The 25,764-nt window shown below is 38.7% G+C and overlaps 1 long non-coding RNA gene and 1 other non-coding gene across 3 annotated transcripts in view; both read left to right on the top strand.

Moving 5' to 3' along the window:
* The first annotated feature begins 6,279 nt into the window (after positions 1 to 6,279).
* LOC106004499 overlaps positions 6,280 to 25,764 on the top strand; it is a 54,777-nt gene continuing 35,292 nt past the window's right edge. For both annotated transcript variants that reach the window (XR_001177519.2, XR_006601422.1), the window contains exons 1-2: positions 6,280 to 7,534; positions 25,036 to 25,119. This is a non-coding gene — a long non-coding RNA (uncharacterized LOC106004499). The remainder of the gene's footprint in view (positions 7,535 to 25,035; positions 25,120 to 25,764) is intronic.
* Positions 18,793 to 18,938, top strand: LOC123387155. The gene has a single exon (XR_006601493.1). It is a non-coding gene; the product is annotated as a U4 spliceosomal RNA (small nuclear RNA).

Genomic DNA, 25,764 nt, shown 5'->3' on the forward strand with positions numbered 1-25,764 from the left:
CGTCTCCCTTGGGGTCTGGCCCCTCTCCTACCTTTGAGCGCGACTACATTCTGTTGTCCCCGTTGCTCCACTCTTGGTGCAAGTCTTTGCCCCCCACATCACCGGCTGCCTTAGCACTCACCAACACTTGGTTTCCCTTTTAGCCATTCCATGAACGTGTAGTAGTAACTCACTACAGTTTGTATTCACAATCCCCTGATTGACTAAAGATGGCGAGCACCTTGGGAGGCGTCATTGTTTTGTTTTGGTTTTGCCATCCACATATCTTTGGTGAACTGTTTGTTCAGATCTCTTCCCAGGCAATCTCAAACTCTCTCTCTTTCCTTTTCTCTCTTTTACTGAATAGCTATTCCATCTTTCTTTCAATCCCTATCTTTTGTTTAGGATGGCACGTATCTGCTCTTTCTGAGCATGAGAATTATCCAGTATTCTCCTGACAGTACATCTAAGGCAGGGGTGCTACCAGATGAATATGTTTACCACTCCATGAAAATGTGTGCAAAATGCTTATTCACTGAACTATTTGCATGGCCTCATCTCTCATATGAGACAAAATAAACCAGTTTTTAAGAGACAATGGGAAATTTCTGCCACATAAATATTAGTGTTTTGAATCTAAAGAAGTCAATAAAGCTGAATTAGGGGGAAAAAATCTCTCTGTGGTTTCTTGGACTGATTTCACCGAGCTCATTAATAAAATGCAACGTTCGGTACAGAAGATTTTTAGCATCTCTTCATGATTTCTTCTTTTAGTTACTAAAGGCTGTAACTCATCTTGACAGTAAGCCATATTCAACATTTTCCAGGATCAGATTAGAAAGTTTCATCTTCTCAGAGATCTATTTTGCCAACTACCTCAACTACTGGGAACAATATGACAATTATTTTTCTCAAGATTTGGAATTTGAAAGCATAGAAGAAAGACAGGGAGGTTGAATAAGGAGAAAATGTTAAAAGTTATAGCTCTGCATTTCACATCTATAATCTTGTCAGACCACAGAACAGGAATCTGCCCACTGCGTAATATGGCACCATGATTGCATGTTATCCAGAGGTTGCGGAAAGTGTATCTTTAACATGTTCCCTTCAGTGGCTTTTCTCCCCACACCTGGAGTCCTCCTGCTGCCCTGGCCATCCTCTGTCTTCCTGCTTTCCCCTGGGTATCTCACATTCCAACACTAATGCGATTCCCATCCAGGGCTGACCTTTCACTGCTTCTGGTCTGAATGACCACATTTCCAGATTTAAGGGTAAGAAGACAAAGACTAGTCCCTCTTTCACTAGGCTTCAAATTCATGAAAATATATTAGCTCAGCTATCCTCAATTTATTTTTATTTCTTATTTTACATATTGGCAAATTGTACTTTTTCATTAACTTCATCATGTTGCACATGTACAACCCAAAATTGTCTCAGTGTCTGTGTTTGCTTGGTTTGGCAGTTTATATCTTTGTATTTTTGTGGGTTTTTTTTTTTTCATTAATTGCAGCTTTAAAAAAAAATCCTGTCTTAATCTATTTTGGCTGCTATAGCATAATCCTACAGAATGGGTGGCTTATAAAAAAACAAACTCATTTCTCAGTTCTGGAGGCTGGAAGTCCAAGGTCAAGGCAGCAGCATAGTTGCCTTCTGGTGAAGGGCTTCTTCCTGGTGCAGAACTGGAACCTTCTTGCTATGACCTCATATCATGGAAGGGAGGGGGATCACTCTGCAGCCTCTTTTATAAAGGCACTAATTCCATTCTTGAGGATTTCACCCTTGTGACCCAACTTCCTCTCAGAGGTCTCACTAATACCATCCCCTTTAGGAGTTAGGAGGTTTACATAAGAATTTTGGGGAACAAACTGAGGGTTGCCGGGGGGAGGGGGTTTGGGAGAAGGGGGTGGGATTATGGACATTGGGGAGGGTATGTGATTTGGTGAGTGCTGTGAAGTGTGTAAACCTGGTGATTCACAGACCTGTATCCCTGGGGATAAAAATATATGTTTATAAAAAATAAAAAATTAAAATAAAAAAAAAAAAAAAAAAAAAAAAAAGAATTTTGGGGAACACAAATATTTAGACTATAACAATCCCTTTCCTTCCCCTGTATTTGGAGTTTTTCTGTTATTTTGACTCTTTATTGGATGCATAGTTTACTGTTTTTCAGGTTTTTGAAATTTTCAAATATGATTTTGAGGATCATTTTTTTCCTTTGGGAACAACTTTAACTACGTTAATGTATTTTTAATATGCAGCACAATTGTCGTTCTTCACTTGGAAGTATTTTCTAATTTCCATTATTTTTTTTTAAATTTTAAATTTTATTTGTTTTATATATTTTTATTTATTTCACAAAGAGAGAGAGACAGAGCACACCAGCAGGTGGGGGGGCAGAGGCAGAGGGAGAAGGAAACCCTCTGCTGTCTTTCCTTTATGCATTATGCTTTCAATGTAATCAAATGTTGATTGGAAAAACTTTTTTCTCTTCGTAGATGCATTTGGGCAAGTGAATAAAGAAGGAATGACAGAAGTGAATATTGCTATTTTTGCAACTTCATACTGAAATAATGAATCTAGGCAGTCATTATGAATTGTTAACATCAAAAAAAGAGAGACAAACAGACATGACATGTCTTTTCATGGAAGTATGCAATACTCCCCACAAAACATTATTACCAGAAAACAAAAACAAAACATATAGGTGCCCCATGCTGCCTTGACATGCAGAAGAAATAATTCTGGATATGTTACTTTGCCAAAATAGCACAGGAAGAATTTCCTACTTGGGAATCTACTTTGTACTTTGTACAATGCAGTCCACCTACTCCAAAGACCAGTTCTCAGAATCTCAAGGGCAGGTCTCTTCTTTTAATTTGAAACAAAGATTTCATCTGCAAAGAAGAAAATAGGAAGAATGACAGCATCTTTCCATTTGTCATGCTCAGTTACAGTCATACTGAATGATTCACGGAACAGAATCTAGCACATCACATATTAATTTTTTTGTCTGAAGGCTTACAAGATATCTCACTCATGAGTTAATACGGAAACCAACTTTTCTGCATAAAATGCTATTTTGAGGTCATATACCTGTTATATATGTTACTAATATGAAATTCACTCTGGCTATCTGTTAATTTGGCCCCTCCTATAGAAGGCTAAAATTCTATTTGGCCCCAAGTAAGTTTTTCTGTGTCCCCTTTATTTGCCTACCCTGAGACAAACCAGGGAATCAAATAGTTCGGTGGAATTTTTTCTTGGTATCATGTGTTTCACAATCACTCAATAGGCATATGTTGACCATGCTATAGGACTCAATCTCCAACCCCTTAGAGAATATCCTGACAAAACATACTGGGTCTCCAGTGGTATTCAAGTACATACATGTGGAAGGCCTAAGAGGTCGAAGGAGATCAAATGCACGTATGTGGCATTCCAGGTAGATATGCAGTATCTTCTTTCTCTCCTTCCACTAATCCTACAAGTCAATTAAAATACTAGCTGTTTTTTTAAATCTTCCACATAATTATAGTCACCCTCAAAGCTGGTCTTTGTATTAGTTTATGATTTTTGCTTCTTTAGGAGACAGACCAGGATGATGACATTTGTGGGGCTCTAAGCTACTGGTGACTGCATAGTGATTCGTGGATATGTTCTGAGGAACAGACTGTTTCATCATCCGGGCTTCTGTAAAATTGGCGATTAAAAAAATACTGTGTGCGCACTCTCGTGCATGCTGCGTCCTGCGTGCCGGTGTGCCTGTGCATATGGAGGTGGTGGTCCTCTCTCTATTCTTTATTCCAGCAGGAATTGAGGCTCAGTTTCACACCTCTCTCCGTGCTATACACATCCTTTTGGATTACTTCCTTTTTAGAACATTTTCTCCCTTTCAAAGCTCTCCTCAGTTTGAGAACAGAAAATGCACCTATAACAGGTCCAGAGGGAGAGGGAGAATGCTGATTTTTCCTGACTTCCACATCCATTGAAGAATGTGTGTGAAGATGGACTTTTGAGACCCCACTAAGGGGACACAAAGAGGTGAGGGGCAGAGAGTCACTTTTGCTGGAGAGCGGTGGGATCACTTCGCAGTGCTATGCTTGCAAGGCTGGTCCTCCGAGGCTATTGATTTTCTCTTGGCTGCTTTTCTCTTCTCTTACATGGAACTTTTAAGACATTTTAGCAAGACTGTGGTTTTATAGGATATATTTTATTGATGATGAAGTTAGATTCTATACTCAGCCTTATTCCTATCTATTCAGAGATAATTAGTGACTGTCCAATCTTGAGAACTTGCTGTGACTGCTCACCCTCAGGGTTGGGGGATAAAGAAGCCAGAAGCCCGGCAATAGTGCTCACTGGCTGTCCATTTGAAATTTTCTAGCTAACAAGCCATTCCAGTAAAAAAGCGTAAGTGTACCAGCCAAGGGAGAATGGGACCACATCTGACCAGCAAACAATGGGATGAAATATTTCATTGATTTGCTCTGGCCCTGTTGCCCATATTCAATACATGGGATTTCCCTCCTCCAAATAATTTTTTGCTCAACATGGGGACTTATTTAAATGTATATGAAGTTTCCGCTTGGAGACATACTTTCATATAAGTAACCACTTTCATATAAATCAACCACTTGGAACTGATAATACATAAAACAAAAATGTTTGAATAATAAAATATAGTAAACCATGGGCCTATCACATTATATCACATGTATTTATTGAATTTATTGGGGAAAGAGAAGAGGAAGAATTTTTAAAAACCCAGATATACAGCCTCCTGAGCCAAACTGGACATCGTTGCTGGTGCTAGAAGGTCCATTTGCACCTCAGCTGCCTTGATAAACTGCAGTTGGCAAAACATGTGTCACAGAATCATCTCTTAGATATTGGAAGGAGCACTGAAGCATCACTGGTTTGTGGTCTTGGGAGAGCCAAGTCATAATACCATTTTAAAGGTAAGTCTAATCCAAATGGCCAACAGACACATGAAAAAGTGCTCAACATCGTTTGGCATCAGGGAAACACAAATCAAAACCTCCATGAGATACCCCCTCACACCACTCACAATGGCTCAAATTAACAAGTCAGGAAATGATAGATGCTGGCGAGGTTGCAGAGAAAGGGGAACCCCCCTACACTGTTGGTAGGAATAAGCTGGTGCAACCACTCTGGAAAAATGTGTGAAGGTTCCTCAAAAAGTTGAAAATAGAGCTACCCCATGACCCAGCAATTGCATTGTAATTGGAAGGGGCACGTGCACCCGAATGTTTATAGCAGCAATGTCCACAACATGGAAAGAACCTAGATGTCCATCAACAGATGAGTGGATAAAGAAGATGTGATATATATATACAATGGGATATTATGCAGTCATCAAAAAACCGAAATCTTGCCATTTGCGACGACGTGGATGGAACTAGAGGTTATTATGCTAAGTGAAATAAGTCAACCAGAGAAAGACACATATCATATGATTCCACTGATATGAGTAATTTGAGAAATAAGAGAGAGGATCATAGGGGAAGGGAGGGAACAATGAAATAAGATGAAACTAGAGAAGGAGACAAACCATAAGAGATTCTTAATCTCAAGAAACAGAGAGTTGCTGGAGGGGAGGGGAGAGGGAGGGATGGGGTAGCTGGGTGATGGACACTGGGGAGGGTATGTGCTATGGTGAGTGCTGTGTACTGTGTAAGACTGATGAATCACAGACCTGTACTCCTGAAACAATGAATTATATGTTAATTCAAAAGAATAAATAGAATATAAAGCAATCCCATCATCTTAACATGGATTTAGCCAACAAAACATATGCAGGTATCTCTTGCTTTATATTTATTTATTTATATTTATTTATACTGTGCTCAGTTATCCAATATAGTACATTATTAGTTTTGGTTATAGTGTTTAATGATTCATTAGTTGTGTATAATACCCTGTGCTGATCACTACACGTGCCCTCCTTAATACCCATCACCCCGTTATCCTCCCCCTCCCCCTCCCCTCCCCTCTGAAACCCTCAGTTTGTTTCCCAGACTCAAGAATTTCATTTGATTTGTCTCCCTCTCTGATTTCTTTCCCACTCAGTTTTTCCCTCCCTTCCCCTATGGTCCTCTGTGCTATTCCTTACATTCCACATAAGACTGAAACCATATGATGATTGACTTTCTCTGCCTGACTTATTTCACTCAGCATAATCCCCTCCAGTGCTATCCACATTGGCGCAGATGGTGGGCATTCATCCTTTCTGATGGCTGAGGAATATTCCATCGTCACTTTGCTTTTATGAAAGACCTACATTAGCACCTGTTTTCGCTAATCAAAAGAAACCTGGAGAGGACTTCTTCTTTCAGGGAAAAAAGATAAAAAGCATAAACAAGAGTTCGGTTAGCCCGCATAGAGGCAGTGCATACCCTGCACAGTGAGGCCGTCCCGCCGCGCCCCTCCCCAGGAAAGCTGCCCAGCTTCTCAGCATCAAGCCCCTGGAGCTGTGAACCATCTGTGAGCGCCTGCTTTATCTCAGCTTCTCTTGTCCATACACAAACGAGATTATACTAAGATATCAGAAAAGCTTAAGAGAGGTGATTTTGGGGTCTAGGAATGCTCAAAGTTTTTTCCATATACATAAATGGCAATGGCTTCTTTGCTTTATGCCATTTCAGCCCACAGAGGTTTTCATAGGTGCACTCTCCTTCTGGACAGTGGGGAAAACCTGTGTAATTGTAGTCGTCATTCTATAGGTTTATACACTTACTCTTTGCTGAGCACTGGAGAAAGCCTGGGTCTACAAAAAGTGATGCATTTGTTGCCTTGCTCTCAAGATGCCACCTCTTTGAGAAAACCAAACTAAAAAGCCCCGAAAAATAAGTCACAGAGAATGAGATATGACAAAGCTGGATGAGACCACATGTCAGTGACAGACCTAAGGTACAGACCTCCCATTCCTCACTGCGATGCAGGTAAGTGGCCTCGCTGTGACTTCCGTCAGTCATGCCTCTCCATTTCCCAGCTTTGGTCTTTGTAAAGCGCAGGTCACCTTGATGTATTTTTTTCATTATGTTAAAGACAATGAAGCTTGACAGCACAGTTGTTTACAAGAATGAAAATTTGGATTTAAATGAAATGTCCAAAAATATGTTATTAATAAAAAAATTATGGAACATCTATCCAAAAGAATGTGCAGCTATTAAAATGATTTCATACCTTTCTGTTTACTGGCTTGAAAAATGTTGATATCCAATGAAAAAAAGCAGGTTATAGCATTTTTATGAAACTATTACATGAGTAAGATTTTTTTCCTCCACTCTCCGGACATAAGAAATGTCACATTTTAAAATTCCACTGCTGTTTATAGGTGGCAGGTAATCTGACATTGTCACCAGGGTTGTGTGTGTTTGTTTGTTTGTTTGTTTGTTTTAGAGTAGGATGTTTGCAGGACCTGGTTCAGACCTTCCGAGCAGGCAATGCAGTCCTGGGTGCCAAGCCTTGTTCTCCACTGTCTAGGAGGAGCCCCATCACAAGGGACCGAGGGGACCCTCTCTTCCCTGTCAAGGTAAAATTTTTTCTTTTTAGGAGATTGGAAGAGAAGTCACAGGTTGGCAAATGGAATCTGTGAGACTCAATTTCTGATTTCCCTGGAAAAGAAAAAGTGAAGCCATTCTCATTCTTCCTCATCTTCTTATAGTGGTAAAAATAAAGAAAAACCATGATTAAGTTTTCCTGCAATACTATAATGCGCATAATTTATTACATATGCATTATATGATGCAAAAATTGAATGTCTGGAAAGAAATATACTCCAAACTATTAAGAGGAACTATTCTAAGATGTCCAATTATGCGTTGATCTTCTTTCTTTCTTTTATTTTTAAAGATCTGTCTCATCCTGTTTTTCTTATTTTTAGTTTTACAATAAATACCTCTGTAATAACAAAATGATGAATTTAGTTAATAGAGTCTTATCCTTTTGTCTCTTTAAAAACCATTTAAAAATCATTCATAGGGGTGCCTGGGTGGCTCAGTGGGTTAAAGCCTCTGCCTTCGGCTGCAGTCATGATCCTGGGGTCCTGGGATCAAGCCCCGCATAGGGCTCTCTGCTTAGAAGGGAGCCTGTTTCCTCCTCTGTCTCTCTCTGCCTGCCTCTCTGCCTGCTTGTGATCTCTATCTGTCAAATAAAAAAAAAATCCTTAAAAATCATTCATAAATAAGGGATACATTTTTAAAAACTGCTTTTAATGCTCACAATGATACTGTGATGTAGGTATATTTTTCCCCTTTTTCCCACGTGGTAAGTAAGTTATAAGGGATTAAGTTGTGTCCAAACCCTTAGAAACTAGTAAGTGGCAGAGTGAGAATTTGGAGCTGCACTTCTCAATATAAATGAGCGCTTATTTCTTTCACCAATCTATTATTGGTGAAAGATTATTGAAGTGAAAGATTATTCACCATAATCTTTCACCAATCACCTATTAGGGAAAAATACTAATTTGGATAATTTTTCTTGGCTAATTAAAATTTGTAAGATACATCTGCAAAGCAAAGACTGACCCTCTTGTGGATCCTTGGAACACCACATTTGCTACTCTGCACAGGAGAGAACGAATGGAGGGAGTGGAAGACACAAACTTGGAAGCTAAAGTCACGCCGATTTATTGTTTCACAGTTCTGTAGGTCAAGAATCCAGGGAATCCAAGAGCTGTACTCCAGGTCCCATAGGACTGAAATCAAGGTTCTCAATGCTCTAGGCTTTTGTCAGGAGGCTTTGGGAGAGAACCTGATTCCAGACTCATTCAGGTTGTAGGAATGAGGTCGGGGTTGGCTTGCCGGCTGTCGCCTGGGGCAACTCCTTGAGACTCTTCTTGAGTGTCTCTGACTCATCTCTTCTACCCCAACTCTCCTCTGCCTCTAGCTGGAGAAACTCCTCTGCTTTAAGGGGTCAAGTAATTAGATTGGGCTTCCCCCAGATAAGACAGGTTCCTCTCCCTAATTTAATCCGTAACCTCAATTACATTTGCAAACCCCTTCACAGCCCTATCTAGACAGTATTTGAATAACCAGGAGACAGAATCTTGGGGGAACATCTTTAAAATTTTGCCTGCTGCAAGTAAAACTTGGGAATAGGAGTATTCACACTATTTTCAAAAGGTTAATATGGTATTGATAACCCCCAAAGCTAATACCTAAACAGTTGATACATTTCAGATGGTCCGAGAGATAGTTCCCCAAGTCCACACCTTGAGTAGTTTTTTCTGATAGATATTTCAAAATGGGGTTTTTGTGGTCTTGCATGAGTGTCTATGTTCATCCTTACTGGTAAAGTGGAACACCAATGTGTTATTCCCAAATAAAAGACTATTTCATGGAGTTTAGCCTACATTCAAGGGAAAATACCAAGGTCAAGGGACCTTGTTAATACACAGGTGGCCTGGTTATCACACAGGCTTGTAGTTCCACAGTCTGAACACCAGTTCAAAGTGCAGCTGACCGTTGACCTACTTCTCTGCATTTGTCTCCATCTGAATTGCATTTATCACCATTACGCTAGCCAGGATACACAGTTTTACTATGAATTGTGTTTTTATGGACATAAACTGAGTTCAAAAAGATAAACTTCCAGGACTAGATAAACATTAAGCCCTTTAGCTTCTTCCCTGGAGTAAGAAGGAAAAAATAACCATTTTTCCCCCTGGTCTGTCTTTTCAGTGAAGTAACCCAATTTAACTTCATAAACTTTATTTTGCTCTGCTATAGTCTACTTCCAAAAGAGTAGGTATTACTGTCTTTAAGGGTTAGATAAATGGACCCACTTTTGTCATTAGAAATTACACATTCTTTTTTTAATTTATTTTTATTTTTAAAATTTAATTTAATTTTTTTCAGTGTTCCAAAATTCATTGTTTATGCACCACACCCAGTGTGCCATATACGATATGTGTCCTCCATAATACCCACCATCAGGTTCACCCAACCCACCACCCTCCTCCCCTCCAGAACCCTCAGTTTGTTTCTCAGAGTCCACAGTCTCTCAGGGTTTGTCTCCCCCTCCCCCAACTCACTTCTCTCCATCTCCCAATGTCCTCCAAGTTATTCCTTATGCTCCATAAGTAAGTTAAATCATATGATAATTGACTCTCTCTGCTTGACTTATTTCACTCAGCATAATCTCTTCCAGTCCCATCCATGTTGATACAAATGTTGTGTATTCTTCCTTTCTGATGGCTGCGTAATATTCCATTATATGTATGGACCATATCTTCTTTAACTATTTGTCTGTTGAAGGGCTTCTTGGTTCTTTCCACAGTTTGGCAACTGTGGCTGCTATGAACATTGGGATACAGATGGCCCTTCTTTTCACTACATCAGTATCTTTGGGGTAAATACTTAGTAGTGCAATTGCAGGGTCATAGGGAAGCTCTATTTTTAATTTCTTGAGGAATCTCCACACTGTTCTCCAAAGTGGCTACACTAACTTGCATTCCCACCAACAGTGTAAGAGGGTTCCCCTTTCTCCACATCCTCTCCAACACATGTTGTTTCCTGTCTTGCTAATTTTGGCCATTCCAACTGGTGTAAGGTGGTATCTCAATGTGGTTTTGATTTGAATCTCCTTGATGGCTAATGATGATGAACATTTTTTCATGTGTCTGTTAGCCATTTGTATGTCTTCTTTGGAGAAGTGTCTGTTCATGTCTTCTGCCCATTTTTTGACATGACTATTTGTTTTATGTGTGTTGAGTTTGAGAGTTCTTTATAAATCTTGGATATCAGCCTTTTGACTCTACTGTCATTTGTGAATATCTTCTCCCATTCCGTGTGTTTCCTCTTTGTTTTGTTGACTTGTTTCCTTTGCTGTGCAGATGCTTTTGATCTTGATCAAGTCCCAAAAGTTCATTTTTGCTTTTGTTTCCTTTGCCTTTGGCGACATGTCTTAAAAGAAGTTATGGTGGTCGATGTCGAAGAGGTTATTGCCTATGTTCTCCTCTAGGGTTTTGATAGATTCCTGCCTCACATTGAGGTCTTTTATCCATTCTGAGTTTATTTTTGTGTATGGTATAGGAGAATGGTTGAGTTTCATTCTTCTATACATAGCTGTCCAATTTTCCCAGCACCATTTATTGAAGAGACTGTTTTTTTCCACTGTATATTTTTTCCTGCTTTGTCGAAAATCATTTGACCATAGAGTTGAGTGTCCATATCTGGGCTCTCTACTCTATTTGAGTTCCTCTCTTCCTTAGGGAAAAAAAGAACTTTGGGAAGTCTGGATGGCTCAGTTGTTTGAGCACCTGACTCTTGGTTTTGGCTCCAGTCACAATATCAGGGTCATGAGATCTAGCCCCATGTTGGGCTCCAAGCACAGGAGGGATTCTGCTTGAGATTTTCTCCCTGCCCCTCCCCTGTTCATGCTCTCTCTTTCTCTCTCTAAAATAAATAAAAAGAAGGAAAGAAAGAAAGAAAGAAAGAAACTAATAGAAACAGCCCTGGCATACACCAGAAGATAGATAGACAGATAGAGAGACAATAGATAGAGGGCAGGAGACAATGGAGAACCTAAGAGATTGGGACAATACATTTTGACAAGGAAGCCTAAATGAATTCTGAAGTAGAGAGAAAATGAGTGGATATTTTAATTTAGATATATATTTTGGGGAAATTAGTAAATAGAGCTATAAACATCTGGTATTGCAAAGACTAAATTTTTCTTTTTAAGGGAATTCATGAGACTTGGAGGTTATGACTTGTTCCCATGGAAGGTACACAAAATTTCCTTTGTCTTTTATCCACTGTCAAGGAATATAACTGGTAGGAGCAGAACCTAGCAGAACTAGTATGAGGGACCGTGATGCTAATAGTATATTGTTAAGTGTTGTCTTGGTCTAACACAGAATAGGATTTTTTTGGCCTGAGGTTGTATATTAGTAAAGGTTCTGGAGGAACAGACCCAATAAGATGTGTTTATATGTAGAACAGATTTATTTTAAGGAATTGACTCAGGTGATTATGGAAGTACCCAAGTTCAAAGTCTGCGGGGTGAGTTAGTGGGCTGAAGACCCAAGAGGAGCTGATACTGCAGTTGAAGTCTGAGGGTCATGCATTGGCAGAATTCCCTCTTGCTCAAAGACCTCAGTCTTTTGTTCTATTCAGGCCTTTAACTGATTAGATGAAGCCCACATTTTGCTGGGCAATCTGCTTTACTCAAAGTCCACTGATTTAAATATTAACCTCATCTAAAAACATCCGTATGGAAATATCCAGAATAATGTTTGAGCACATATCTAGGCATTGTGGTCTAACCAGGTTGATGTATAAAATTAACCATCACAAGAGATTCTAAGTTTAATCTTTTGAATGTGTGGTCTAAATTCTTGCCAATTTAGAAAATTGAGTTCATATGGCTGTAAAAATAATGTTGATACTACCTGTTTTTCTACATTTAGATTACTTAGCTTAGTACACAGTGTATGTAAGTGCTTTTAAACCCATTATAAATGCTAATATCTATTATCCCCAGGTACCTGGCACACCTTATGTGCCAGGAACTGCACAGAGTGTCTTATAACCTACGCAATAGATAATTCTCACCTTATAGGCGAGCAGTTTGGAAGTAATTGATTGACCCATGTAAGGAAGAGTTGAGCAGCAAAGATGAAACCTGAAGTCAATCTTCTCTCCTGAAATCTTACTTTTACACCATATCACTCTGCCTTCCACACACCATGAGTGCTACCACCCTTATCTTTTAAGCAATCTACAAATTGGCTCCTAACATCATAGCTAAAAAAAAAAGCAGGAACATCAGATATTTTTATTATAACTTAAACATAATTAATATGGTCAATGGAAATTGAAATGTTTAAGGAAATGTTTCAAGAGCCTGATTATTATGCAATAGTCTTTAATTATTAGCTGAAAATAGGATGTATTTTAGTATCATCAGATGGCTCTTATCTAATTAATATGAATAACATCACCACCAACATTTCTTGAATAATTGTGTATATTCTACATAAATGGTTGCAGCAAAGGAGCTGTCAGAACAGCAAACTGATTTTCTCTTGTGTTGGCAGCAGCACATCTAATTTAAATCTCAGTATAGGCTGGCCGGGCCACTGTCTTACTGAAATTCTATTAAAGTCAATGCTTTATATCTGCCTCTCCATGTTCATTGGCAAGGACCCTGCGACAGCTCCCAAGGAAATCTGAGTAGTCCTATAATTTATTTGTTCATTTTATCCATTTATGAAAGGAAACAAGAGCACCAGCCATTTGGGAAAGGATTTACATAATTTAATTAAATGTGATCACTGCCTTCCTATCTCAATATGCTGATGCAGTTGATAACATCCCAAATGTTTTTAAGTCCTTGTCTCCAATCTACCTTGAAGTCCCAAGGCACACATGAGGGGAGTGAGGGTAGGGTGGGGGATTAGAAGTTAGCCACCATTCTACCAAAATCAATATATTCCTACATTATCCATCCACCATCCATCATGACTAGGAAATGTAACAGACACTACTGGTTGCCAATCCAATAGGCTTTCCCCCTTCCTGCTGGTCAGATCCTGACTTTTCATTGTATCTCAGGTATAGAAGTTGATTTGCCTAAGTGAACCGTAGTAATTTCATTACCTTTTTTCACTGGAAGGTTCAGGGAGGGGAACATCAGGATGTCCTGGCTTCTGAAATGTAAGAAGTTGGCTGAGGGACTTTGGGTGAAAGAATTTTTGTTTTTTTAAAAAGGATACACAGGAGAAGATGTGCCCCTCTTTCCCACTGAATCTTGTCATGTCTGGAGGATGAGATGCTTGGAGCATGGTAACCACTTGGTGATCATGAGAGAGACTACAGTGGTGGGTACACCAGAGAGGTTGCAGAGAAAGAGATCCAGAGTTCTTGATATTCAAATGAACTGCTGGAATGGTTCAATCCTGGAGCTGCCCCCCCCATCTTATTATTTCATATAAAAATATTTCTTAATTTATTAAGCTGTTGAGTGAAGGTTTTTCTGTGACTTTTGATTGAACGCATCCTTACTGATAGGATTGACCCTTCAGATTCTTCTTGGCAGCTGTGTCCTTTCTTTGAAGGATGTGCCTTATTTACTCAGTTTTTCTGCCTGTGACCTTCCCCCTGAATATTGGTGAGTCATGCACAGAGTCTTTCATTGCTACAGAGGCATGTGTTGTGGAGGATGTAGTACATGAAAGGCAAGTTCGTGCTACACTGTGGGACTGCTGCCCATGGGTGTGCCGGTAGTGGTGTGTGTGCAGAGTACTAGCCAAGTACAGTTATGTACAGGATGAACTCAGGGATGAACCACTACCACCAATTTTCTCTCCAACACACACACACATACACACACACACACACACACATACAGAGAGAGAGAGAGAGAGATGTGAGAATGTGCTCATAGGGAGGGGAAAATCCCCTCAAAGAACCTAAATGCTCAGTTGGAGCATATGGCTAAAGACATTCACCACCTTATATGTGTTGGAGGAAGGGTGAATTGGTGGTGTTGGTTAATTCTGGAAATATGGCCAGAATATCACCTTTATGGGAGCTAAAGACCAGGATGAAGGGCCTAGCTTTAGGTTTATAAACCAAATGGAATTAATACCAAACTCAAGAATCAGGCAAGTTATCCCACCTGGTACAGGAGGACTATAGCATGAAGGAACAAAAGAAGACTCGCGATTTTGGTGGGCAGGCTCACTCCCAAGATCAGGAAAAGGACTGAGCTGAGCACACTACTATGGACTGAACTATGCTGTGCTCTCCCAAGCTCACAGGTTGATTCCCTAACCCCCAGTGAACGGTCTGTGGAGATGGGGCCTTTGGGAAGTAATTAAGTTCAGGTAAAGTCATGATGGTTGGGCTGGGAGATGCTCTTCTAAGGGGAGACATAAAAGGGTTTGTTCCCATGTAAAAACATAGCAAGAAGGTGTGCATCTGCCAGTCAGAAATAATAATGGTGTTAATAATAGTGTAATATAGTGAATAGTAGTGTGATGACCCAGGTTATTCATGGTGGAGTTGGGGCTTCCTGATCACCCTTGTCCAGGAGTCAAAAATATATATTTCAACTTCTACCAAATGGAGCAGACTTTGGTGATTATGGTTTGAACCCTTTGAAGCTGCCAACTTCAGGAACAAAATTACTAAGCATGAAATGTATGTTGTTTCTTCAACTGTCCTAAGTGTATTGCTAAGTGTCCTTTCATCTTTAAAGAATTAATGTGAACTGTCTTGTTGGTCAGCAGATTTATACGCAGAAGTAGTTTGTATCTTTGTCTAGATTTCTTAAGCATTCAGAAAGTTCTTCACATGGTACATGCCAAGTGAAGTGGGGAAGAAGACAAACCCACATTTCTGTTTTCATCTTTAAAATTATTGGAAGTATAAATGGGATTTTGCCAACGACATTTACCTCTGAGAAGGTGACTGTGTTAGTTGAGAGTAGCAGCAGGGGAGAACTCCTATTTTTTACTTTATACACTTCTATCCAAATGTGTTTTGAGCTTTGTTACAAATGATTTGTTCTTCAGGAAAACAGCTATATAGGCACTTTTGAGAAATAGGCTTTGGTATACATTAGGGTTTGAATAATCCTCTTTTATTCTATTTTAGAAAGTTATTGGTTGTTAAGGAAAGCATCCATCTGAGGAAAAGTTTAGACACAGAAGCCAAACAGATCAGTTTCTGATTTCTGATTCTGCCTCTTTCTGTTTGTAAGAGGTTCTACAAACTCTTGGATTTCTTTTTTACCTCATAGGTGAAATAATGGTAACAAAGCATTGTCCAACTTTTGTAGTGATGGGAAAGAAGGTATGCGTCACGCCTGACACAAGGTAGACATTAATGAAGTGCTGGTTATGTAATGAGGAGCCAGATCATGGATTGCCTCGTGTGGAGGCTGATGGAGATCCCTATTGACAAGGCTGTCCTGGTGTACCCTGTTATCCAACTCTAATTATCATTAGCACCCCTTTTCATTCTCAAATCATTTGAACTGGAGGATAAATAACACGGTCACCCTATTCTAAGCCTTTGGGGTATTTGGACTTTATTCCAAAAGTTCCAGAGAGCTTCTGAGGAAGAAGAATAAGCCCCAGATTTAGTAGGGTTTCTGAAATTCTCAGCAACCAAAGGAATGATAGTTAGTGGGTAGTTATATCGGCATGTTTCAAGAGCAGACAGGGATGTATGCCTAGAGGAAAGAGACTCAGATGGCCGAAGGAAGCCCTGAAAGATGAATCCGGTGATGGAAGGGGACAGGTATGAAATGAGGCCACTCTGGCACTATGCTTTGTACAGCTGCCTGCCATGCTTCTGTTGCTGGTTTGTTTGCTTTTTAAATTTCAGTACTGACAAGTATAAAACTGTTTGAATATTCCCATGAATTCAGATTAAATTGGATTCATTAGTTAATAGAGTGTTATTATTGGAGACTGAATCATTCACTCTGAAACCATTATCTGATACATTTCAGAAATAAACATTTAGTAGATGTGCCACTCTTCCTGTTTTTATTTGCTGCATGGACCACAAACATCCAAAGGTCATACAGCATATGAATCAGAGGATAGGATCATCCCTGGGCACATAGGCAGACACAAAAGGACACCCCCAGATAAAAGTTTAGATTTAGAGACAATCTCAGGTGCAGAAATTAGTGCCGACATGACTCTTCATTTTCTGAAGCAGGGGACACTCTGGGAAAGGTGGGCAAGTATTCATTGGTGGAGGAATATAGAACCAGATCAAATTCCAGTTTTGTTCCAGTTATTCTTAATCAGGGGGTGTAACAGCATTCTCTGGGGACCTTTCAAAAAAAAAAATACACATGCTGGAGCACTGCACCAGACTTACTAAATTAGAATGGGTGGGTGGAGGGAAAATGAATCTTGAACACCTGCCCAGTGAGTCTGTTGTGGACTCTGGATTAAAAACTAATGATCTAGGGGCGCCTGGGTGGCTCAGTTCGTTAGGCCTCTGCCTTTGGCTCAGGTCATAATCTCAGGGTCCTGGGATTGAGCCCCATGTCAGGCTTTCTGCCTAGGGAGCCTGCTTTCCTTTCTCTCTCTGCCTGACTCTCTGCCTACTTGTAATTTCTGTCAGAGGTTCCAGGTAAAGCTGCCCACAACTGGAAGCTCTTCTTCATCTCTATCCTCACTGCTTTATTTCAAGAGGTCTTAATTATTTCTTGCCCAGACTATTACTTTCGTAGTAATGTCACTACCTCCTACCCCAGTTGTTGCTAAAATAATCTTTCTAAATAAAAATCGTATCATGACTCAATACCTTAAAGTGATTTCATGGCTCCCCATTTAATCAAGTCCAAAACGTCATTTGTGGAACAACATTGTCATCCCATGCCAGCCTCATCTCCCACTGCGCTGCCATGCTCTGATGCTGGCCCTCAACTCTCCTAGATGCAGGTGCTTTTATTATTGCTGTTGCAGTGCAGTTAGAAGCACAGACTTGCAGAATTCCTCTTCAAACTCCTATGTATCTGCTTCCAGCTTGTGTCCTGGGGCAAATTCTTTTTACGTCTGTGGATTTCCTCATTTGTGAAGTACAGTTGACAGTATAGTGCCTACCTCTTAGAACGATATGAAAATCAAGTACATTAATATATATATATATCTTATATATGTGCATACACACACACATGCGTGCGTGCGTATATAAAGCATTTGGAAATGTGCCCAGCAAGTAGTAGATGTTAAAGGTCTCTTTAAAACCATCTCTTTGAGAGAATCTCCCACTCATCTTTGAATACCAGTTTGCATAACACTTCCTTTGAGAAGACAGTTCTGTATGCTCTATATAAATTGTTTCCTTCCTTGATCATTTATAGTATTTAATTCATGTTTCCTAACACTTAACAATTCTCCTTTTCATTCATCCATAAGCCTCTAAAGAGAAATTTTGTTTCATCTTTTGATAATATTGTTCTTCTCGAAGACTAGTCATAGTGCTTTGGGTTGAATGGTCACTTCGCTGAACAACCAAGTGGGAGACCATAACTATGGGGTCATGGGCTCTCTGGGACATGGGAATGAAGATTATGAGACAAGAGAAATCCTCGTGCCTGAAACAAGGGATCCAAGGCAACAGGAGACAGAAGCTTGTAGCCAGTTGCCTCTTCCTTTTGTTTCTTCCAAGTCACGTATTGGCCACTCATGAAGTCTACTGTTCATTTTTTTTTTTTTCTCAGAAAACTTTAAGGAGGGAAAGTCTTAAAGAGATGAAGAATCAGAAATGGTTGATGTTTTTGTATAGGGACTTAAAATAATTGAGAGGTTTGGAGACGTTTTATATAGAAGTATAGGATATACATAGTAAACACAGAAATCTAAGCATAAAGCTTGATAGATTTTTAAAAAGATTTTATTTATTTATTTAACAGACAGAGATCACAAGTAGGCAGAGAGGCAGGCAGAGAGAGAGAGAGGAGGAAGCAGGCTCCCTGCCGAGCAGAAAGCCCGGTGCTGGCCTCGATCCCAGGACCCTGAGATCATGACCTGAGCTGAAGACAGAGGCTTAATACACTGAGCCACCCAGGTGCCCCACTGATACATTTTTGCAAGGTGTACACATCCATGTAACCAACACTCAGACCAAGATATAAACATTTCTCCCACCTCAGAACCCTCTTTTATGGCCATCCCCAGTCATTCTCCATAAAAACCACAACTTTATTTCTATAAATTTTAAATTTTTAAATTTCTATAAAATTTTGATTTTATTTCTATAACTATTTTTGTCTCATTTTGAGTTGTATATATATGAAATTATACCATGTATCAGCTTTGTGCAGTGGCAGTATCGTAGCCAATGAGGTTTATCTGAGGTGCGATTATTGCCAATTGAAATTATACCATGTGTCTTGTGTCTTTGGCTCATCATTTTGTCTGAGGGATTTAGCCATATTTTTGAGTGAAGCAATGGTTTATTTTTTCACTGGTGTGTATTTTCCATTATTAGAATATACCATGATTTATTTATACATTGTACTGTTGATAGACAGTTGGGTCATTTATAGTTTTTGACATATACAAATAATGCTGCTGCAAATGTTCTTATAACAAGTCCAGTAGTCAAATTATTTGGGCACAATATGGCAGATGGACCCTAAGATTACACCCAGTGATTTCTGCCTCCTGGTATGCATGTCTTTCTGTTATCTCCAGCACTCCCACAATGAGGATAGGACCTATAACCTGCTTGTAATAAATATAATATGGCAAAGGTTATGAGATGTCACTCCATTGATTAGGTTACATTATATGGCAAAGGTGATATGTAACTCTTGTGATTATGTCATGGTACATACAAACAGAGTGGAGCAAGAGGTTCTACTTGGCTTGATGAAGTGAGCAACTATGTTGAGAAAACACCCCTCGCCTCTAAGACTTGAGGCTAGTTTCCATGGGGGAAAAAAAAAAAGAAGGCAGCAAACCCAGGAACACTTGGTTATACAGTGACAAAGAAACAAATTCTTCCAACAACCTGAATGAGCTTCGAAGTGGATTCTTCCCCAGTTGAACTACCAGATAAGAACACAGTCCAGATGATACTTTTTTTTTTTTTTCAACAAGATCCTAGCAAACAGGATCCAACAGCACATTAAAAAGATTATCCACCATGACCAGGTGGGATTCATCCCTGGGCTACAAGGATGGTTCAACATTCACAAATCAATCAATGTGATAGAACAAATTAATAAGAGAAGAGAGAAGAACCACATGGTCCTCTCAATTGATGCAGAAAAAGCATTTGACAAAATCCAGCATCTGTTCCTGATTAAAACACTTCAAAGTATAGGGATAGAGGGAACATTCCTGAACTTCATAAAATCTATCTATGAAAGACCCACAGCAAATATCATCCTCAATGGGAAAAAAGCTTGCATCCTTCCTGTTGAGATCAGGAACAAGACAAGGATGCCCACTCTCACCACTCTTGTTCAACATAGTATTAGAAGTCCTAGCAGCAGCAATCAGACAACAAAGAGAAAGAAAACAGATGATACTTTTGACTGCAACCTTTTGAGACCCTGAACCAAAGACCCAACAAAGTTATTCTCAAATTCCTGATCTTAAAAGTATAAAATAATAAATGTGTGTAGTTTTAAGCTGCTAAGTTGTGGCAATAAAACAGCTAGTATGCATAGAGTATGCACATGCCCAACCTTAGTAGGTAATGTCAAATTATTTTGAAAGAGGTTTTATCAGTATACACTAGTAGTTAATGAATTTAAGTTGCTTCATATATTTGCCAATATTCGATACTCTCAGGATCATTTTTTAAAAAGATTTTATTTATTTATTTGACAGACAGAGAACACAAGTAGGCAGAGAGGCAGGCAGGGTGGGGGGTGGGCGGCAGGCTCCCTGATGAACAGAGAGCTGGATGCAGGGCTTGATCCCAGGACCTGGGGATCATGACTTCAGCCGAAGGCAGAGGCTTTTTTTTTTTTAATTTATTTTTATTTTTTTTATTTCTTTTCAGTGTAACAGTATTCATTGTTTTTGCACTACACCCAGTGCTTTATGCAATCCGTGCCCTCTCTAATACCCACCACCTGGTTCTCCCAACCTCCAACCCCTCACCCCTTCAAAACCCTCAGATTGTTTTTCAGAGTCCATAGTCTCTCATGGTTCACCTCCCCTTCCAATTTCCCTCAACTCCCTTCTCCTCTCCATCTCTCCTTGTCCTCCATGCTATTTGTTATGCTCCACAAATAAATGAAACCATATGATAATTGACTCTCTCTGTTTGACTTATTTCACTCAGCATAATCTATTCCAGTCCCGTCCATGTTGCTACAAAAGTTGGGTATTCATCCTTTCTGATGGAGGCATAATACTCCATAGTGTATATGGACCACATCTTCCTTATCCATTCATCCGTTGAAGGGCATCTTGGTTCTTTCCACAGTTTGGCGACCGTGGCCATTGCTGCTATAAACATTGGGGTACAGATGGCCCTTCTCTTCACTACATCAGTATTTTGGGGGTAAATACCAAGTAGTGCAATTGCAGGAGCATAGGGAAGCTCTATTTTTAATTTCTTGAGGAATCTCTACACTGTTTTCCAAAGTGGCTGCACCAACTTGCATTCCCACCAACAGTGTAAGAGGGCTCTCCCCTTTCTCCACATCCTCTCCAACACATGTTGTTTCCTGTCTTGCTCATTTTGGCCATTCCAACTGGTGTAAGGTGGTATCTCAATGTGGTTTTAATTTGAATCTCTCTGATGGCTAGTGATGATGAACATTTTTTCATGTGTCTGATAGCCATTTGTATGTCTTCATTGGGGAAGTGTCTGTTCATATCTTCTGACCATTTTTTTTATATGATTGTCTGTTTTGTGTGTGTGTGTTGAGTTTGAGGTGATTTTTATAGATCCTAGATATCAACCTTTTGTCTGTACTGTCATTTGCAAATATCTTCTTCCATTCCATGGGTTGCCTCTTTGTTTTGTTGACTGTTTCCTTTGCTGTGCAGAAGCTTTTGATCTTGATGAAGTCCCAAAAGTTCATCTTCACTTTTGTTTCCTTTGCCTTTGGAGACATATCTTGAAAGAAGTTGCTGTGGCTGATATCAAAGAGGATACCGAAGGCAGAGGCTTTAACCCACTGAGCCACCCAGGTACCCTCTCAGGATCACTTTTAATTTTAGCCATTCAAGGGAGTGTGGACTCACTGTTGTTAAGCATCTTTTCATATGTTTATTGGCTACTTGTATATCTTCTTTTGAGAAGTACTTACTCAGGTCCTTTGCCAATCAATTTCTAATTGATGCATTATTTATACAATCTAGATTTGAGTATTTTTTCATATATATTATAAAGATGTTCTACCACTCTGACTTATCCTTTCATTTTCAAATAGAACAGATGTCATGATTTTAGTTTAGTAATCGTCTAATTATGAATACTGATTGGAATGTAATTAATCAATATTTCCTTTAGTTAGTGTTTTTAATGCCCTATTTAGATATCCTCTGATATTCAAGAAAATGTATTGCTTTACTTTACATTTGAGTGCATTATATGTAATTTATTTTTGTGTATGATGTTTATGTTTCTCCATAAGAATAGCAAATTCTTCCAGCCCTGTTTATTGGAAAGGCAAGTTTTCCCCCACTGAACTGTAGTCAACACCTTTCTTGAATTTGTGGAGATTTGTTTTAGGACTCTGCATAGATCTTTTTGCTTACATTGTGTCAGTAGTACAGTATCTTCATTATAATAGCTTTAACGTAAGTCTCAATACACGTTAACGGAAGTCTTGATATCTGTTAGTAAGTCCTCCTTTGGTAGTTCTTTTACCAAATTGCCCTCAATATTCTTGACTCTAGATTTCCATGTAAATGTTATAATTGCCTTGTCAGTTTGACAAAAAAAGTATTATTGGGTTTGTGGTTGGTTTTGCACTGAATAAATATTTATGAGGGTATTTGGCATTTCTGTAAAATTGGGCCTTCTGACAAACCATAAGTGACTCTTAATCTCACAAAACAAACTGAGGGTTGCTGGGGGGAGGGGGGTTGGGAGAAGGGGGGTGGGGTTATGGACATTGGGGAGGGTATGTGCTTTGGTGAGTGCTGTGAAGTGTGTAAACCTGGTGATTCACAGACCTGTACCCCTGGGGATAAAAATATATGTTTATAAAATTGGGCCTTCTAATCCATGGCATAATATAATCTTTTATTCATTTAGATCTTTTTAAACTTCCTTGATATTTTGTAGTTTTCTCTGAAGATGTGTTGGTACATCTTTTATTAGAGTTGTTCATAAGTGTTTGATGTTATTTGATAGGCTTATTTCAGATTTTGAACTTTTTCATCTTCTATTTGTTATTAGTTTATAGAAACAATTACTTTTTAATAGTGGTCTTGTGTTTGTGTGGTCTCATAATTATGTTGAATTCATTTATAAATTTTAATAACTTACAGGTTATTGGGGATTTTCTATGTGTAAAAATTATGTTGTTTGCAAATAATCACATTTTTATTTCTTTCTTTCCAGTCCATTTACTTTTATTTCTTTTTCTTGCCTTATTGCACTATCTAGGACATCCAGCACAAGGTTAAATGGAAGTTATGATAATGAGGGATCCTTATTTCACCTAGGATTTAATAGATTAAGCTTTCAAAATTTCAACGTTAAGTATTATATGTTCTGCAAGTTGCTTTTAAAGATAACTTCCTATTCATAGTCTGCCAAAAGTATCATAAGTGCTCATTGAATTTTAATGAATACTTTTTTTCACCTTTGAGATGAATATATTATTTTTCTTATTTCTATTAATATACTTAATTATGTTGATTGAGTCCTAAATGTTAAAACAAATACCTCCTTGAAATTATTAATTCCTTAAATGTTTTTGAAGGATTCATCAGTGAAGGCATCTGGGCTTATTAATTATGATAAGACTTTAAAAAAACAAATTAACTTCTTAATAAATATTGGAATAATCAAATATTTAAAAATTCTCAATTTTCCCTTCTCTTTAGCATATGGTTATACATTGTGTTATCATTCTTTTAGTAGTTAGTCTAGAGATTACACATGTATTTTTGACTTATTAGATCCACCTTAAATATATTTGTTAGCAAGTACCAGAAAAATGCAAACTTTAGGGCACTTTCACTCTAATTATCATCTCCGCTCTTTGTACTATTCGTGTCACACATTTTTATACTAAATATACTTTAGACCTTTGAAGTCATTATTAGGATTGTTTATGTAGTCAAGACTCATTTTTTTTAAACCAGTTTATTTAGTCTTTTCTGTCTTTATTCTTTCTTACATGATTGTGCTTCTGCTTAGAACTATTTCTTCCCTGCCTGAAAATCTCTCTTCAGTATTCCTGCAAGTGATAAGTTATTAGCTTTCTGAATTTAAGAATTTAATTTTCATCTTCATTTTTGAAGGATTTTTTTACTGAATGTAAAATTCTATGTTGGGAAGTATTTTTTTTTAAGCACTTTAAAGATAACTTTCTATTACTGTCAAAATTCCATTATTTCTCTTGAATAATTAGCTGTTAGCCTTATTGTTGGTCTTTTGATATAAATTCTAAATTTTATTTTGGCCTCCAAAGAGAGCTTAATAATTCATTCTTAGTTAATGTGATTCCACTTTTTGATTGGGAAAAAAATGAAATTGATGAATTTTCAGTACTGTATAAATTTTACTGGAGTAACCCAGTACTGGGCTATAAGTTGAACTATGATTCAGTTGATCTGGTTCTGAGTCTTGTTACTGTTAACTAGTTATGTGGCTATCCACAAATAAAGGCCTCCATTTTCTTACTTGTCAAAATTGTTGGACTTGTTGAAAAGACCTATTCTCTTTCAATTATGATTCTATAATTCTGGTCAAAAATGTTCTTTTTATCCAGAGAAGGAAAAAAAGTTTAAATGTCATTATGTAAATGTCCTATGCACCAGTTAATATAATTCTGAAATCTCTTGGATGCATGTGACTACAACTGTAGTACACAAAGATGTTACATGGGAATGGAATGTATTTCTTTTTGCTGTTGTATGTATTTTTATGAGTGAACTGAAGCAATCACAGGTTCATTTACTAGAGTTAATTAGGACTTTCTGCACTTTGAAAAATTATTTTTCCCATTATCATTGAATGGTCTTGGCAAAGAAAGCTGTGTGTTCACTTGATGCTAGTCCTCTCTAGGTCACTTTAGAGTTCTTTGCCTCAAAGTACAAGCTTAGTTTTAAGAGGCTCTGGATTCAGGGGCACCTGGGTGGCTCAGTGGGTTAAAGCCTCTGCCTTCAGCTCAGGTCATGATCCCAGGATAATGGGATCAAGCCCCGCATCAGGCTCTCTGCTTGGCGGGGAGCCTGCTTCCTCCTCCCTCTCTGCCTGCCTCTCTGCCTATTTGTGATCTCTGCCTCTGCCTGTCAAATAAATAAATTTTAAAAATCTTAAAAAAAAAAAAGGAGGCTCTGTATTCAAATGCCAGCTCTATAGATTGGGAAGGATATTTAACCTGTCTTTATCTCTGTTTCCTCAGCTGTCAAATGTCCATAGTAGTAACGCTTGAAGTGAGTGTGAAGATTCAATGGGATGATCCATAGAAAGCACTATATGGAGTCAGGTACATATTAACAGTTTAGTAAATATTAAACTATCATCATTTACTTCCTGGCAGGTGGGGTAGTAATACAAGTGCTGCTTGGAAAAGCTACCTCACTGATTTTGTATGTCCATCTCATTCTTTCAACTTCAATGCCTCTGTAATAGTTTTTGTTGTAAAACCCACAGATTTATAGAATAAGTTTGAATGGGTTACCACTGTCTGGAGAAACAGAACTTTTTCTTCCTCATGATGGTGAATTATGCTTTCTTTCCATTTATTTTAGTTAACTACTGCTATATAACAAAATACCCCAGGCCTAAGTGTCCTAAAGCAACAAGTAATTTGTACCTACAGTTTCTGTTGATAATGGTGCAGCTTAGTCGAGTCCTGTGGCTTTGAGTCTCTCATTAGGCTTTAACCATAATCAAATGACCACAGCCCTTTCCATACTGAATTAGGGTGGATCCTCTATCTAAGCCTAACATGGCTGTTGGCAGGCCTCACTCAGATCATTACTGGTAGTTGAGCAGAAATCCATTCCTGGACATGTGGGCATCTCTATAGCATTACTCACAACATGACAGTTTGCTTCCTCTAATGCAGGGACAGAGAGAGAAAGAGATGGATGTCACTGTCCCCTGTTACCTCATCATAGAAGTGACA

The sequence above is a fragment of the Mustela putorius genome, unplaced genomic scaffold (assembly GCF_011764305.1).
Source record: "Mustela putorius furo isolate JIRA1106 unplaced genomic scaffold, ASM1176430v1.1 tig00003845_pilon_pilon_pilon, whole genome shotgun sequence".
NCBI classification, from domain to species: domain Eukaryota; kingdom Metazoa; phylum Chordata; class Mammalia; order Carnivora; family Mustelidae; genus Mustela; species Mustela putorius.